This window comes from Lonchura striata, chromosome 4, assembly GCF_046129695.1.
Source record: "Lonchura striata isolate bLonStr1 chromosome 4, bLonStr1.mat, whole genome shotgun sequence".
Classification (NCBI taxonomy): domain Eukaryota; kingdom Metazoa; phylum Chordata; class Aves; order Passeriformes; family Estrildidae; genus Lonchura; species Lonchura striata.
Genome location: NC_134606.1, coordinates 13,197,717 through 13,212,659, shown reverse-complemented (window position 1 = coordinate 13,212,659; position 14,943 = coordinate 13,197,717).

The window sequence follows — 14,943 nt, the reverse complement described above, 5'->3', positions numbered from 1 at the left end:
CAAACATTAAATCTGTACAAAACATAACCTGCCATTTTTATGTGAGGGTGTTTACTGTGTGTACATAGGAAAAGGAGACATCATATAATAACATCTAAGTTCAAATAACTCCCCTTCCAAAAAAAAAAAAAATCCTTTGCTTGAGACTTATTTTCTAGTCTAGTTAGAACTGAAAAAGTTCTGTAAGGAAAAAGAACTTTACTAGGCAAGGCTTATTGCTTGTTTATTACCTGTTACCATTGAGCACAGAGTGTTTTTGTGGTCCAACACTTCATCTGCATTCTCTCACACTCTTTTTAAATCTGGCCTACTAGATGTTTCTCAAATTCAGAGGTCAGGCTTTAGATCAGAGCACTTGTGCTTTGTTTCCATGGCTTTTTCAGCAAATTCAAATACACTTAAACTCCTGTTGATAATTTTACAGGGAAGTAATTGCTACACATGAAGTATTCCCAAAACATCTAAGTGGCATATACAAGAGCAAGCCAAATTTAAGACAAAATCAGTGTGAAGCAAGTGGAACTGGCTCCATAGGCCATTTGCTTATGGAATCCACTTTTTTCTTTCCTTGCATTGTCTTCCCCACTGTGGGTAGCTCCATTCATACGTGGACAGCTGCATTCAATTCTTGCTGCTCACTTCATGCCACTTACCCACTCCCCATAATCCAGACCAGAGGTTAACGTATTCAAGCTCAGTAAGGAAAAGTGTTGAGCCATATAGGTGAACAGAGTTGTAAAACTTTATAAATTCTCCAGGCTCCATGTTTTGAAGTGTGTGCTTGGATTTTGGATATTTAGCTTTCTAAAAGCTAAAGAACTTATTTGAGAAGTAGTATCTTTATGGCAAGACATATAGATGGTCCTGCTTGAGAAGAAGACTTAATAGAAGGCAAATAAACATGAGCTTTATAGACAGATTCAAAGGGGAAAATGTGATAGCTTGGGAAATGTGGTTTAAGGACAACTGAAGTGCCTCAGATGCAGCTATTTGGTAATTCAGTATGCTAATGACTTCAAAGTGACCTGTGCTCCACTGTGCTGCAAATAGATTTCTTTGTATTGGTACACACAGGCTTGTGCTTTCTGGTCCATAGCCTTATTCATTAATCCTTACTGACATCTATTATTGAATTTGCCTTCTCTAAACAGTTGGTTTCCACCTCTGCTATTAAATCTCCATCCTAGAAAATACATAAAAACTTACCTTTAAAACACAGCCTAGTGAAGACACAAGCTAGTGACTCAGACATCCTTTTTTTCTGAAGACAGTACCCCTACTGTTTAATATAATTTTTTTTTTCTTTTTTTGTAGTTGATATTCACATGTGTGTTCAGATCTGACAACAGTTTTGTTCACTTGGTGAGGGAATTTTTCCTGGAAGGTTACAAAAGCCCATTAATAGAAGCACACAATGCAGGGCTGAGGAGCGTGCATGCATGAACTACAAGTCTGCCAGCTTTTTGTGAAGCTCTGCATGGGGCAGTATACTGAAATAAAGCCTTTCAGACCCTTTTAATGTAGTTCTGACCTTCCACTCTATATTAAACAGATGACTGGAACCAGAAAGATAGGTCATTGTGATTGCAGTTAATATTTGTAAGGACCAAAGCAGCTCTCAGCCTTTGAGGTAGAAGGGAATCATCTTAAGTGTGAAAATGTATCATCACAAGAATGGAGAGGATCAAAGGAAGGCCAGCTGGTGCTCGGACATCTTTTCATAACCTTTATTACAATGTAGAATACACTAACCTCAATGGGAAGTCCATTCAGTTCATGTATTTCAAATAGATAATCTGTATTCTGGTGAAACAAAGAACGTTAAAAAAAGTCCTTTCTAAAAAGAGGTGGTCAGCACAAATTGCCTATGATTTAATCATTTTGGTTTTCTAAAATCAGCTTAGCTTTTTCAATGCAAATATATGAATATTTAACATGCTTATTTTAGAAGCAATTGAAAATTTGTAAAATTTAGGTGCAGAGAGTTCTAGCTGATTTTACTGTAGTTTACCTCCACTTCAGAATAAATGCCCTCCACATATTCACTTGATATGTACAAAAAGTAAGTATTTAATGAAAAAAAAATAGCCAACAGAACAATCATAAACATTAAATCATCCAGAAGGCATGCATATATGGAAAGGCCAAGATTAAGGCTGACTAGTTTTGACAAATAGCCAAAATTTAAGTTTTGGCCTTCAGAGAACATCAAATCACTGTAAACATATATGAAATTAGCAATATCAAAGCAGAAAATCAATGCAGATTGTTCTTTGCTGCTCGGCTGCTACAGTAAAGTCCTGTGCCCACGGGCTGAGGGCTGTGCTACCAGGTCTATTGAAATGGATGGGGAAAAGCAGTGGCACTGTGGGTAGAACCCAGAGGTGGGAACTTCTGCCATGATATTTTTTAGATGGGGAATGCTGTATATCACTGGAATATCAAAGTTCAAACTCAATTATTAAATTATTTAGTCATTGCTTTTGGATTTGGATTTCAATCAATCACTCTCTGGATTTGTTCTGTGGATGCAGATAGTGGAAAGTATTCCTTCTACTTGTTGAGCAGGGACTTGCTTCCAGCCAATTCTATTTAATTTTTTTGACTAAAGATTGACACCACTGTCCAAATTGCATTATTTATGAAGTTAGGACTTGCCAGGAAATGCAGCAGTCAGTCTCTAAATATTGCAAAATGCCAAATGGACAAAAGGATATTACCTTTTCCTGCCCAGAAAGTGATGGCAGACAGTCATAGCTTCAGCTGGATAAAAACTGTAGCCTGAGGAGCAGATCTGAGGGGCACTGAAATTCCAACAGCTCCAGGAAATGCAACTTCATTTCAATTCAAAAGTCATTAAAATAATTTCTAATTTCTAAAGCTCAGAAAAAGTGGTATTTAATTTCTTTTTCTCCAAGTAATTTGCATGTCAAATCTCTCTCCCTCTCTCACACACACTCTCCCCCTCTCTCTCCTGTCAGTGATGTCTCTCTCAGCAGCTGTCTAGTCATGAATCACTCCCATCATCTGAAGCATATTTTTAACACTTCTGGACGTGCTCTAAAAGCAAATGCTGTTAAGCAAACAATTTGCACTGTTTTTCCATACACTTCCTTCACTTGCCCAAACCTTTCATAATCATGACTTTAAAAGCTGGGTCACAGGGGAATCAGGTACTGGAAAATACAACCTTTTGTACTTGTGAGAGTATCAAAATGTTACATCAAGTTCTCATGTAATGCAGATATTTTCTGACTTGCAGAAGACTCGAAGTTGTCTGAAGCTTGAACATTCAACTTCATTAAGATTCATATAAATGTTGCCTTGGGTTTCACCCATTGTATTCTGCACCCTCTCAAGCTCAAACTTCACTTATAGTTTAGGAATTGAGCAGACAAAAAGAAAATCACTGTCAAAGCTTAGTTCAGCTGCTGTTTCAGTAACGTAGATTAGAATATGCCATGTTTGCTTCAGAGCAGCTACTTTACAGCCTGAAATGGAGAACATAATCATGGAGCTGATAAATTATTTTCCTTGTAATCATGAGTTTCAGAGCTCCCAGAAAAATGACGTTGACCAAAATAGGTTTTGATCTTAAAAGCTTCTCTATTTTTCTCATCCATTCTTTGGCAGAAGGATGCCTGCTGGGCACCAAGGATATTTGCTAAGTGCCTGGAAGGCCTTTGGAACCAACCAGTAATAAGTCAAAGAGGAAGAAAATCTTGTTCTTCTGCCACTGACTAGTAAGTGACTCTTCTGGTAACTTTAGTATTTGTTAGGAATACAAGTTTTTGAGCTCCAGCTCCAAATTATTGCATTGGCACATGAGCAAAACAGGAATTCTGACTGTGCCCAGCTGGAAAGAACTTTCTTTTTCCAAATAAAATGTGGCTTTTAAACACCCAGGACCAAGTTATGTTTACTTTTGCAAAGACTAGAAGCAATAACCATAAAGGATGCTTTTCTCTGAAGCCCTAATGAAAGTGTTATAAAAACTATGAGCCATGTACTTCCATTTCATGTTTGAATCTGGAGCTTTTTTTTCTTGCTGCTTTGATGTCACATCCCTTTGTATTTTTAAGTGTGACAAAACACTAAATAATACTCGAAGTCTGGAAGCTATCTAATGTATTTCTGATAAGGAGTGCTGTCATATGTGGACTGTGATATGGATGAGCACTGAGCACTCTGACTGTCCAGGGTATATAATTTCATCTTTCTGACAGGTCTGGCTGCAGTGGAATCATCAAAGCTGTATCACGTTGGAAAACTTTGTTTTAAACAAGTAAGCTTTGTCAGCCACCAGTAATCATATCACCACTATTCAGAAGCTTAATTATATGATTTGTGCTACTTGCTGTTCTCGAAAAACCTTCTCCTTGAAAAGAGGATTAAATAAAACCTACTTTTGAAAGGGGGTAGCCCTCGTCATTGCAAGAAAAGCCTAACACACTTTAAGTGCCTAGAAATAAGAAGACAAAAAGAATTTCAAAATATCTCTATCAGCCTAAGCTGAGCAGTTGATTTTATCCCGTGAATCCCCAGAGCCGGAGCACCTGATGCCGCTCCCGGCCAGAGGGCTCAGAGCCCGTCTGCCCGCGGGGTGGCAGTGAAAGCCCGAGCTACGGAAGGGCTGGGCCGGGCTGAGCCGGGCAGGGCCGGGCTGAGCCGGGCAGGGCCGGGCTGAACCGGGCCGGGCTGGGCTGGGCCGGGCTGGGCTGGGCCGGGCTGAGCCGGGCAGGGCTGGGGCTGGGCCGGGCCGGGCTGGGGCGGGCTGAGCCGGGCCGGGCTGGGCTGGGCCGGGCTGGGCTGGGCTGGGCTGGGCCGGGCTGAGCCGGGCCGGGCTGGGCTGGGCCGGGCTGAGCCGGGCAGGGCCGGGCTGAACCGGGCAGGGCTGGGCTGGGCTGGGTCGGGTCGGGCTGGGCCGGGCTGAGCCGGGCTGAGCCGGGCCGGGCTGGGCCGGGCCGGGCTGGGGCTGGGCTGAGCTGGGCTGGGCTGGGCTAGGGCTGGGGCTGGGCTGGGCTAGGCCGGGCCGGGCTGAGGTGGGCTGGGCTGGGCTGGGCAGGGCAGGGCAGGGCTGAGCCGAGCCGAGCCGAGCCGAGCCGAGCCGAGCCGAGCCGAGCCGAGCCGCGCTGCTCCGCTGCGGCGCCGCCGGGGTCGTGCCAGCCTCCCGCACATCCGCGGCTGCGGCGTTATCCGCAGGGATAAACCTCCCTCCGTTTTGCTGGGAAGCGATAATGCGCTAACTGCTTTGTTATCCGCATCTTTAACAAACTGCACGGACATCATTTCTTGCCCTTGGGCGTTCCTGCCGAGCAGAGCGCGGCTGTGCCTCAGTCTCGTGGATATTGGGATGTGTGACATAAACACTGCTCGTTCTGAGATGTGTGACATAAACACCGTTAGTTCTGAGATGGTTTTATCTAAACACCGTCAGTTCTGCGATGGGTTTATCTCTGTGCCCTTCCCAGCTGTTTCTCGCTGCAGGTTCCACACGAGGTAAGCCAGTTCCCCGGCACTCTGCTGAGCTCCCTTGGGAAACGCTGACCCCGGCACAGCTCTGGGGGCTCTCGGGACCTCTCACATTTCCCATACTATGTTTTACACAAACCCTTTACCATTCCTTCACTTGAAGTGAAAGTGCTCAGCACAGCAACACTGCTCTATTTTGATCTTACTGGTAGCCACCTTCTGCCATTCTTCCACTTGACAACTTAGAAACTAAATTCCCCTACAGAAAAGTGTTTTAGCTTCTACTTCTGGAAAGGATATAAAAATATTGCACAGCTGCATGTGTTCAGGCTGAAAGGGCAGGGATTGCAGAAGCCAGACAAAGCATAAACAGTGAGAAATCTGTGTTTAGAATAATTAGATTGTGAGTGGGAAATACAAAATTGAAATTGTTCAGCAATGTCTTCTCCAAAACAAGAGAAGAATATGTCAATAATAATAATAATAATAATAATAATATCTGAAAGTATTTCTTGTAAGAGTAAACAGAAATTATCTTTAAAATTTTACAAAAATTAAACTGTAATAGTAAAGTGAGAAGTATGGATTATGTTCCCTACATGTAATTTCCAAAGATGTCCTGATATGGAGTTTCAATATTTGGCTTTGTGATTTTGGCTGTACAGCTTGGTAATAGATACAGAACAAACACTAACGTTAGTTTTAAATCTACTTACACATCTGGAAGCAAAAAAGGTATCTGTAAGGTGTTTTGTGTCAAACAGAATGACCATAGCTTTACAGCCCAGCTACATTTCATTGCTGTAGCACTTGTGGTGAGCGCTGGCTGTACCTGGGATTGCCCTGTTGTCAGTACCTGTGCCATGGCAGAACAGCAGACTGCCAAAAGTGATACAGGATGTGCCCCTGCCTCTTGCTCCAACAGGGATTTGACTGCTGCAACATTTTCAGCTCGGTTCAGTTGTATTTTTCCAAATGAATCTTGAGTAAATGTCACTATGTTTATTTGCATTTTATTACTCTTTGAAAGCACTGTGCTTTCACAGAGTAACAACTTTCAGAAGTTTTCAGAGTGCACAGCAGCTGATAACCACAAGTACTACACTTGTTTATCATACTGTAAGTACCCAACTCTACCAGAACTGTCAATTGCTCTGTTAGTTAGCAGTTTGGTAATTCAGATCTGTTCAAATACTGTTCCATAAAACCCTTCTAAAACAACTTGAACCAATTATTTTCAAGAAAACAATTGCTTTCCAAATATTTTAAATATTTTGGTAAGAGTATTTTCTCATTAACTGGGTTTTCTTTAAGTAATCTGAATGAGTTATGTACATTGGATGTAAAGGATATTGAGGCACTTTGTTAGACATGTGAAAGCACTGAGGTGTCTCAAAAAATACACCCCTCCTGACCTACCTACAACCATGGAAATATGTAAAAATGTCTCTAAAAGTTGGCTTTGAGTTTCCAGCAGATCTGGTCACTGGTTTTCTTTACTGAATGGATGTAGGGTCCATATTTGCTGTCTATTTGTAGTCACTGTTATTTGGAGTCATTATTTATGCTTGACATACATAAATGTAATTTTTCCCAAAAGAGGAAGAATGAGCTTGATGAGGATGAAATGCCTCTACAGAAATGGAACTGCCATTGTGTGTTGTGTTCTGTATGGCACTCTTTGTTGCTTTTTTTTTTAACTAAAAGCTTTTTTAAAAAATAAACCATGTCCCAAACTCACATAGCTGTAGCCTTAGCAAAAACCATGTATCGAACAGGCTTAAATTTCACTGAAATTCCATGAGTTAATATGCTGATCCTCCAGAAAAATGTCTGTCTTAAGAAAGTAATTAAAAGCCTCTATGCATTAAGATCACAAGTTTTCCCCAGAAGAAAATATTGGAGACTTAGTTCAATGTGATCTAGTTTAAGAAAAAAATGTCTATATGGATTAAAAGCTCTTCCCTTGCAATGGGAACAAGTCCTTGCTGCTGCACCTTCTAGAATGTTGTCTAATATCCCGAGCTGCCCAGTAGGACCAGAACAGACAGGACAGCTCCTGAATGGCTGATGTCCTCCTTTAGAAGTGATAGGTTCTTCCTTGTCACTGTCAAATATTTCCTTACATTCCTTTCTGATTTTCTAGGAGTCGGCATTTACATGTGGTAATTGAAGTCAGATGAAAACAAGAACAGACTCCTGGGAAAAAACAAAAATATCCACCTGGTCCTCTCTATGTCTATTGAGCTGTTGCTTTATGATCCTTTGACTATCTGCAAATTCTTTTGCTGGTAAGAGCCAGTTGGATTGAGTTCAGCCAAGCAAAATGCAGTTAGGCAGCTGGGAGTGTATGAAAATATTCCACTTTAAACTTTTCTATAGGAGTTATGACCTGGACATTCTCACTGAACTATTACTATTAACTAGCTTGGCCACCCCAACGCTCTTGAAGAATTGTCCTTTTCCATCTCTTAAGCCTGAGGCCTGATTTGCTTTTCTTTTAGAATTCATTTTAGTCTGTAATGGGAAATGGAACAGGGAATTGTTAGTTCATCTTTGTCCAGTGCTTTGAAGATGTAAAATATTTTTTGGAAGCTGCTTGGTACAATTGCCCATATTCTCCTCAGGGAAGCTAATACAACATTTGCTCTCCACAGCCCTTAGTGGAGTACTCAAGGAGATTTCTTTTCCCTTGTGTCCGCAGAAGGCAACTGGATGTCTTTACTGCCAGGTGTAATTGAAGACACTGATTCAAGAACCCAGTTTATGGGGAGTCTTGAATGTGTTTGGTAGATTTCTTCAGCTGATGTAGTTTAACACTTAAGTGGGAATCCCATCTTTCTAGAATTATTCCTCATTTGTCATTCCTATTTTCTATTTTTCACAGTGTTTTCATTTTGACTAATTCTCTTTCAAATGTGCACCATGTTTAGAGATTTGATTGATTTAAAATTCATAAGTACTGGATTTAGATTCCTTAGCATGTAGGGTGCTCAATGCCCTCAGCTGCAGTTTCCTAAATTAACAGAAGTAATTCAAATACAGCGGTGACAATGTTGTGCATTTTACAGAACACAAATTATGGGGTTTAAGTTCTTAGATCTCTTGCTGTTAAGTACCAGTAATCCTGTGGTGGTCAATATCTGTGCTGTCTGGATGTAGCCGGTCTTGGGTTTAATTTTCAGCTAGCAGGGAAAGAATTATTCCTGTGGCAGCCAGATCCTGCAGGGTTAATACAAATTCTTTGAAGTTACTACTGAAATTGCTTGCTACATCCTTTTGTCGGTGTTTTTCAAAGTATCTCCTGCTGCATGGATTGTCAGTTTAAAGGAATGCAAAATGGGTTACCAGGATGGGAAAAACTCTGCTGTTTTAAAGCTCTAATCTTACAGATGAGTTTGATATGCAGTGCAAATAAGCTACACTGCACATCACAGCTTTTCACTTTTACAGTTCTAAATAACAGGCAAGTTATTGCCTATTGTTATAAAATAAAATCTTTTCCATCCAGAATATAAAGGGAATTATATTATATGTAAATAGCAGTACATTTTTAATTCAAGAGCACCCTTCTGATATTAGTTAATTAGCTACACAGTTCTACTTCATTCATTGAGTTACTTTATTTCACATGGGAAATAGTTCAAAGGTGCACCAGGAGAGGTTCCAACTGGGCATTAGGAGGCATTTCTCTGCCAAGAGTGTGGTCAAACACCAGAAGAGGCTTCCCAGGGAGATGTTTGATGCCCCAAACCAGTCAGTGTTTAAGAGTCATTTGGACATTGCCCTTAATAACTTGCTTTAACTTTTGCTCAGCCCTGAATAGGTCAGGCAGTTAAACTAGAAGATCAATTTAGGTCAATTCCAACAGAAATATTCTATTCTACACTGTCCTATTCCATTATTCCATTCCCATAATTACCTTGCTCCACCCACCCTGAAAAATGTGAATATAATACTAAGCATAGCACCTTGTTTTTTTAGTAACATCTCTGCAGTTTTGTTTTTTAATGTACCATATTGAAAGCTTTTAGAAAAAAATATACTTCAGTGGACAGCTGTTGCATTCTAGGCACCTAATTATAATAATTCATTATTATATACTTATAATATTATATACTTATAATTCATTATATACTTGGCTGGTTTTGGACAACTTTTCCCATTATGCTACACGCCTTTCCATTCTTTTCAGCATTTCTTCTTATCATATCTTTAAATATCAAATATCTTGTTAAAATGCTGAGGTTAATTATTAAAAGTGATCTTTAATTTCCTATGCCTCAGATTTTATGTGCCCAAATAAAGAATGGATCTTGACAAGCTGGCTTTTTTTCCCTTGAAACCTGGGAGATTCCCTGCTAAAGACTGAGATACCACAAAATCCCTTGGTGCTTTGAGCATTTCAGTCAGTGAATACTGAAGTGCAAGTGAGATCCTAGAATTCCATCACAAGTATAAACTGAATGAAAGAGCACAGACACAAAAGATACAGAACTTTGAATTTACACGTACATTAGAAAATGTCTGATCTTTTTTGTTTCCCTTTGGCCAAGTTCTATTTGCAAGCTGAAATAAAGCAAGATCAGTGCCATGTGCAAAAACTTAAATGGCAGCTTTTGAAAAATTATCCCATTAACCTGATGAGTTTCTAATTACAGTAAGATAGAAAAGCTTTTTTCCTCATGCTATGTAGGATTTTGTCCTAACAGGTTTTTTTTAAAGCTATCCTGCTGTTAAAATAATTTAACTGCAGTGTTTGAGTATAATTTGTCCTATATTTCTTTTGCTTTCTCTGAGGAGTTACATAACTTTTTCATTTCTAATGAGGTTTCCTAAATATAAATTGTGATGTAATATTCTGCACCTCCTTTGGCTGCAAACCAATTAATTTGAAGTGGTTCAAGGCCAAAGAGAAGTTCAGGATCACATTCTAGCATTCCTGGTGAAAGGTTTGTTCATGCACTTTTTAAAAAAAATAAATGGTTTAGTGGTTAAGTCCAGCTTCTGTTGGAATTGATCTTATCCTTTAAATTCATGTAATACTCTAAATTTATAGAGGATTGTTTTGGACTACATGACCTTGTGTTACTTAGATGCTGTTTGAAATCCATTTGTAGAATAGCCAAAATGTTATTTTGCTTCTCTAAATCAGGTAACTTTAGCCATTTAAATGACTGTTTAAATCATAAGCAGGATTAACCTGAGAAGAGATCAGTAAAAGATCAACCTCACTTTACCTCTAAAGCTCTGCTTCCTTGTGTTTAAGTATATCCCACCACTGCAGTCTCCCCAGATCCCTCTGCCAGACAGAGCTTTGCCTCCTCGTTGCAGGACTGTCACTTCTCTGCCGCAGCTTAGCCAAGTGCTGGGTCTGATATTTGGGAGTAACAGGAGCCCTGGGGAACAATGCATCTGCCTGTACTGATTTCCCCCTCCCCTGCTCCCCAGACCCAGAGCTGTCATCTCCCTGCTGTATTTTGGCACCTTCTCCTCACCAAGAGATGAACCTGCAGGCCTGGTGTGAGGAGGTACAGGACATAATCTGCCTTGCAGCACAATTTATCCCTTCTGCTGCACCTGCAAGCTCAGAGCATTAATTCTCAGAGCAATCCTTCTGGCTTTTACTGCCCTGTATTTTATGTGGGTGTATCACTGATGGTTTTCCCACCATTTGAGAAATACTGCTCTTGAGAATCTGAGTGTCTAGAACTTGTTCTGTCTCAGCATTATTCCAATGTGTGGATTACATTCTTTCTGAAAAATCTTATTTAGATAGATGTGTATGAATTCAGTGTGATTAACCTAAGGATGCCAGACTTGAAAAATGGTTTAATGTTTTAAAGAATTTCACAGCTTTCTAGTGACCATTTCTCAATTTTCCCCAAAGAAGAATTCATACTCATACTTTTCAGTAATTTTGGAAATAACAGATATGCATTCTTCAGTATCCATACTTTTCATTTGACTGTTCTACAAATCTGACAGTAAGTGAAAACCACTATTTTTCATATTCCTATTTTCTGTCACAAAGGCATCACTTTTGTTCATGCACAGGTTCACTATTCATTTATCCATTACCCATTTCAGTATGAACACCACAATTCTAGAGCTGTTCACACATAATTCTCTCACATATAGAAATCCAAGCATAAAATCCTAAAGAAAAAGTTAAGTTTTAGTTTCCCTGCTCTCCCAGTGTGGATTTGCTGGGCAGAGGGAGAGATAAAAGGGGCTGTATAAACTGAGCACTGCCTGCTGAGGTGAAGTCCTGGCAGCTGGCTCTACCTGGCTGGCTTCACCATGCACTTCCTGCACCTCCTTTGGTACATCACTTAATCCAGGTTTCCCTATTGCTGCCCAAGAGTTCAGTATAATTCCTGAAGTTCATTCAATATTTCTGAAGTTTATTCAATTTCTGAAGTTTATTGTCTTCCTAAAACAGATTAGTGGGAATGCTCTTCTTCTTTGGGATTTGTAAGTAGCCTCAGATACCAAAGGGACTGGATGCTTTAGGGGAAAAAAATACTGCTGGGATACCTGACAAACAATAGGTAGTGCTGCACTCCTTCAGCAGAGTTTGTTCCCTTTCATGAATGCTTATGTTGCACAAGCAATTGCAGCATTTCACTGCATCAGCACTGTTCCTAATCCTGATTTGGAAACATCAACTGTTAACTTGACAAAGCGTGACACATGGCACGTTGAAGTGTTTTCAGCTGCACTCACACAACAAATTGTAATGGCTCCAGAAGAGCCATTTCAATTGATTGTGTCAGTAAACTACAACCCACAAAGAAAAAGACACGTGGCCAACCTGAATAAAGCATCATCAAACCACAAATAATAGATTAACTGTCACAATTTCAGCCTCATTTTTAGAAAAAACTATTCTGCAGGGAAAAAAATCCTGTAATTTCTAGATGTTTTGCCCATGATGAATCAGAAGTCCAGCCCTATGGAGCATAGCGGTTTACAACATTTCCTTAATTCCCACATATGTAGAGACTGTGTGACTTTATTCTTCATGTTTCTGCTTGAAAATGAGGGCTTGGCAAGTGGTGAACATGTAGGCTGTCCCACGCAATTGCTCTTTCTCCAGCTTTTGTGAGACATGGGCCTACTCTTATTTGAAAAAAACTTCTGTATCTTTTCCTAGACCAAGTGTCAGCAAACACAAGCTTCACATTACTTCCTTTTTTTTTTTTTTTTTTTTTTTTCTTTTCCCTCCAATAGTTACTTCTTTGGGAAGTACTACACCTGCTTGATGGTGAAGTGCAAATTTTGTGCTTTCATAGTCAGGCTGATGGTACGCATGGTGAATTCTAACCTCACTGAGACCATTAAGGTTTCAGAGTAAGTAAATCAGGGTACAGTCTGACCTAACAAGAGTAGCCACTAGGTGATCAATTCTGTGCGTGGGCTGCTTTTCCTGCTGCCCACACACCCACAAGGAGCTGCCATGTTTCCTCAGAGATAACTAACATGAGATAAAGACTGCTGGCCATGACACTTCAGTGGCTCAGCAAGGATGTGAGTTATTTGTTAAGCACTTGGAACCCGAGTTACTTTGTAGATGATAGAGGACAGTTTCCTACCCAGATTTAAAACCCCCTGAATAACCATAGCACAATGACCTGCAGCAGGAGCCCTGGAGAAAAGAGGTGTGCTAGTTTCGATGAGTCAATTTGTTTTCAAATAATGTCTATGCTAATATACACCTTTTTGCCTTGTTAAGGCAGCAACTTTTAACTAGGAAGCTTTGTAACTAAGTTACTTCATTTTTTCTTCTAAAAACCATCAGTAGCAAGCTAGAGTTGGCTATTTGATATCAGAAATTAAAGCCTTTTAAGGCTTTAATTAAAGGCTTATTTTATATAGCTGGCAAATAAAGACAGTTATTAGTCACAGATATTTGTGTGTGCATGTAAACGCACACAAAAACACAGAGATTATTTTTTCTTTATGTCACAGTACATGGGGTGACATGCACTTAAAATGAAAATGATGTAAGCCACTGAGTGTAAGTACTGAGTGACAAGTGTAGTGTCCAGCTGCTTAACAAAAATATTTTTTCTGAAAGACTAGAGAACCAGGTAAGTCTAGTTAGTCTTAGATACCATTAAAGAAATGCATAGTTGCAAAGAGAATAACTCCCTCTGTAAACAAGCTATCCAAATTTCTCCTTTTCTCTACAACACACACTAAAACAGAATAACCTATGCACATGCTCACATGACTAAAACAATACCTCACCAGCCAACTGGGGAATTTAAATCATTCATCTTAATCCAATACTGACACTTCCTCAGGCACACACTTAATACACAATTGCCCTAAGCTTTTGACAATCTTCAGCCAATGGAGCTCAAATATAAAATCACAAAAGCTAGAGATGAAAGAATCTAGTCAGTCAATTTGTTAAACCATTTGCTGTATTATTTGGGCTCCCTATAGTATACTGTCAAATACACTTCTGATCATCACTTGGAGTTTTGATGTCATTTGGATTCTGAATGACTTTGGCTTCAAATACAAATGAATGGATTACACTCATCCTTCTGTGGGTTATTAATCTGTTCTGTTCAAGAACCCTTGTAAGACAAGGGCTTTGCCAAAATTAAATAATTCAAGTGTTTCTTGTTTTCTGAGAAACTCCTTCATTTTCACTCATAGGTGCAATTTTCTATATAAAATGAAGCTCTTTTTCTTTCCACTTAACACATGCAAGTATGATTTATGAAATGTTACTCAGGTAAGACAAGCTTATTTTACACTTTATTTACTCAGGACAGAACACTGATGAGAGAAATAATGAGATAGACAGATTGATCCATAGCTGGAGACACGACCTGCTCTGTGTCACAGCCAGAAAGGGCCTTTAGCATTACAGACCATTGATCTCAGGAAAACGGGATGCGTGTTGGATTGAGCAACTGGAACAGACCACGCAAAGAGGCTGCTCATGCTGGCACCTGTGAGAAGAGGTTGGTTGGTTTCTGAAGTGTGAAACTGGCTCTAGGCTGAGCACCTGTCTGCCTCTCCTGTCCCAGAGCTGCCCACCTCCCAGGCACTTGTTGCATCGCCCACAGCGCTTTCCTGCACTGCCTGGGGAGCAATGCACCTGCAAGACTACAGGAGGAGCGTGCTGGCTGCCTGGGGTTATAGGAGGCAGCGCAGTGCATACGAATCACTCTGGGTGTCTTGTGCCCCGCGCCCGGGCTGTGTGCGGGCTGCAGGCTCCGCAATACGCCCCGGCCGGGAAGTGCCGCGGGGCGGGCCAGGGCTGAGCAGAGCGGCCGGGCCGGGCTCCGCCGCGCTGGCCGCACGCCTTCCCTTCCCTTCCCTTCCCTTCCCTTCCCTTCCCTTCCCTTCCCTTCCCTTCCCTTCCCTTCCCTTCCCTTCCCTTCCCTTCCCTTCCCGCAGGAGCGGAGCCGAGCTCGCCCCGGCTCAGGCGGCTGCCGGCGGGGA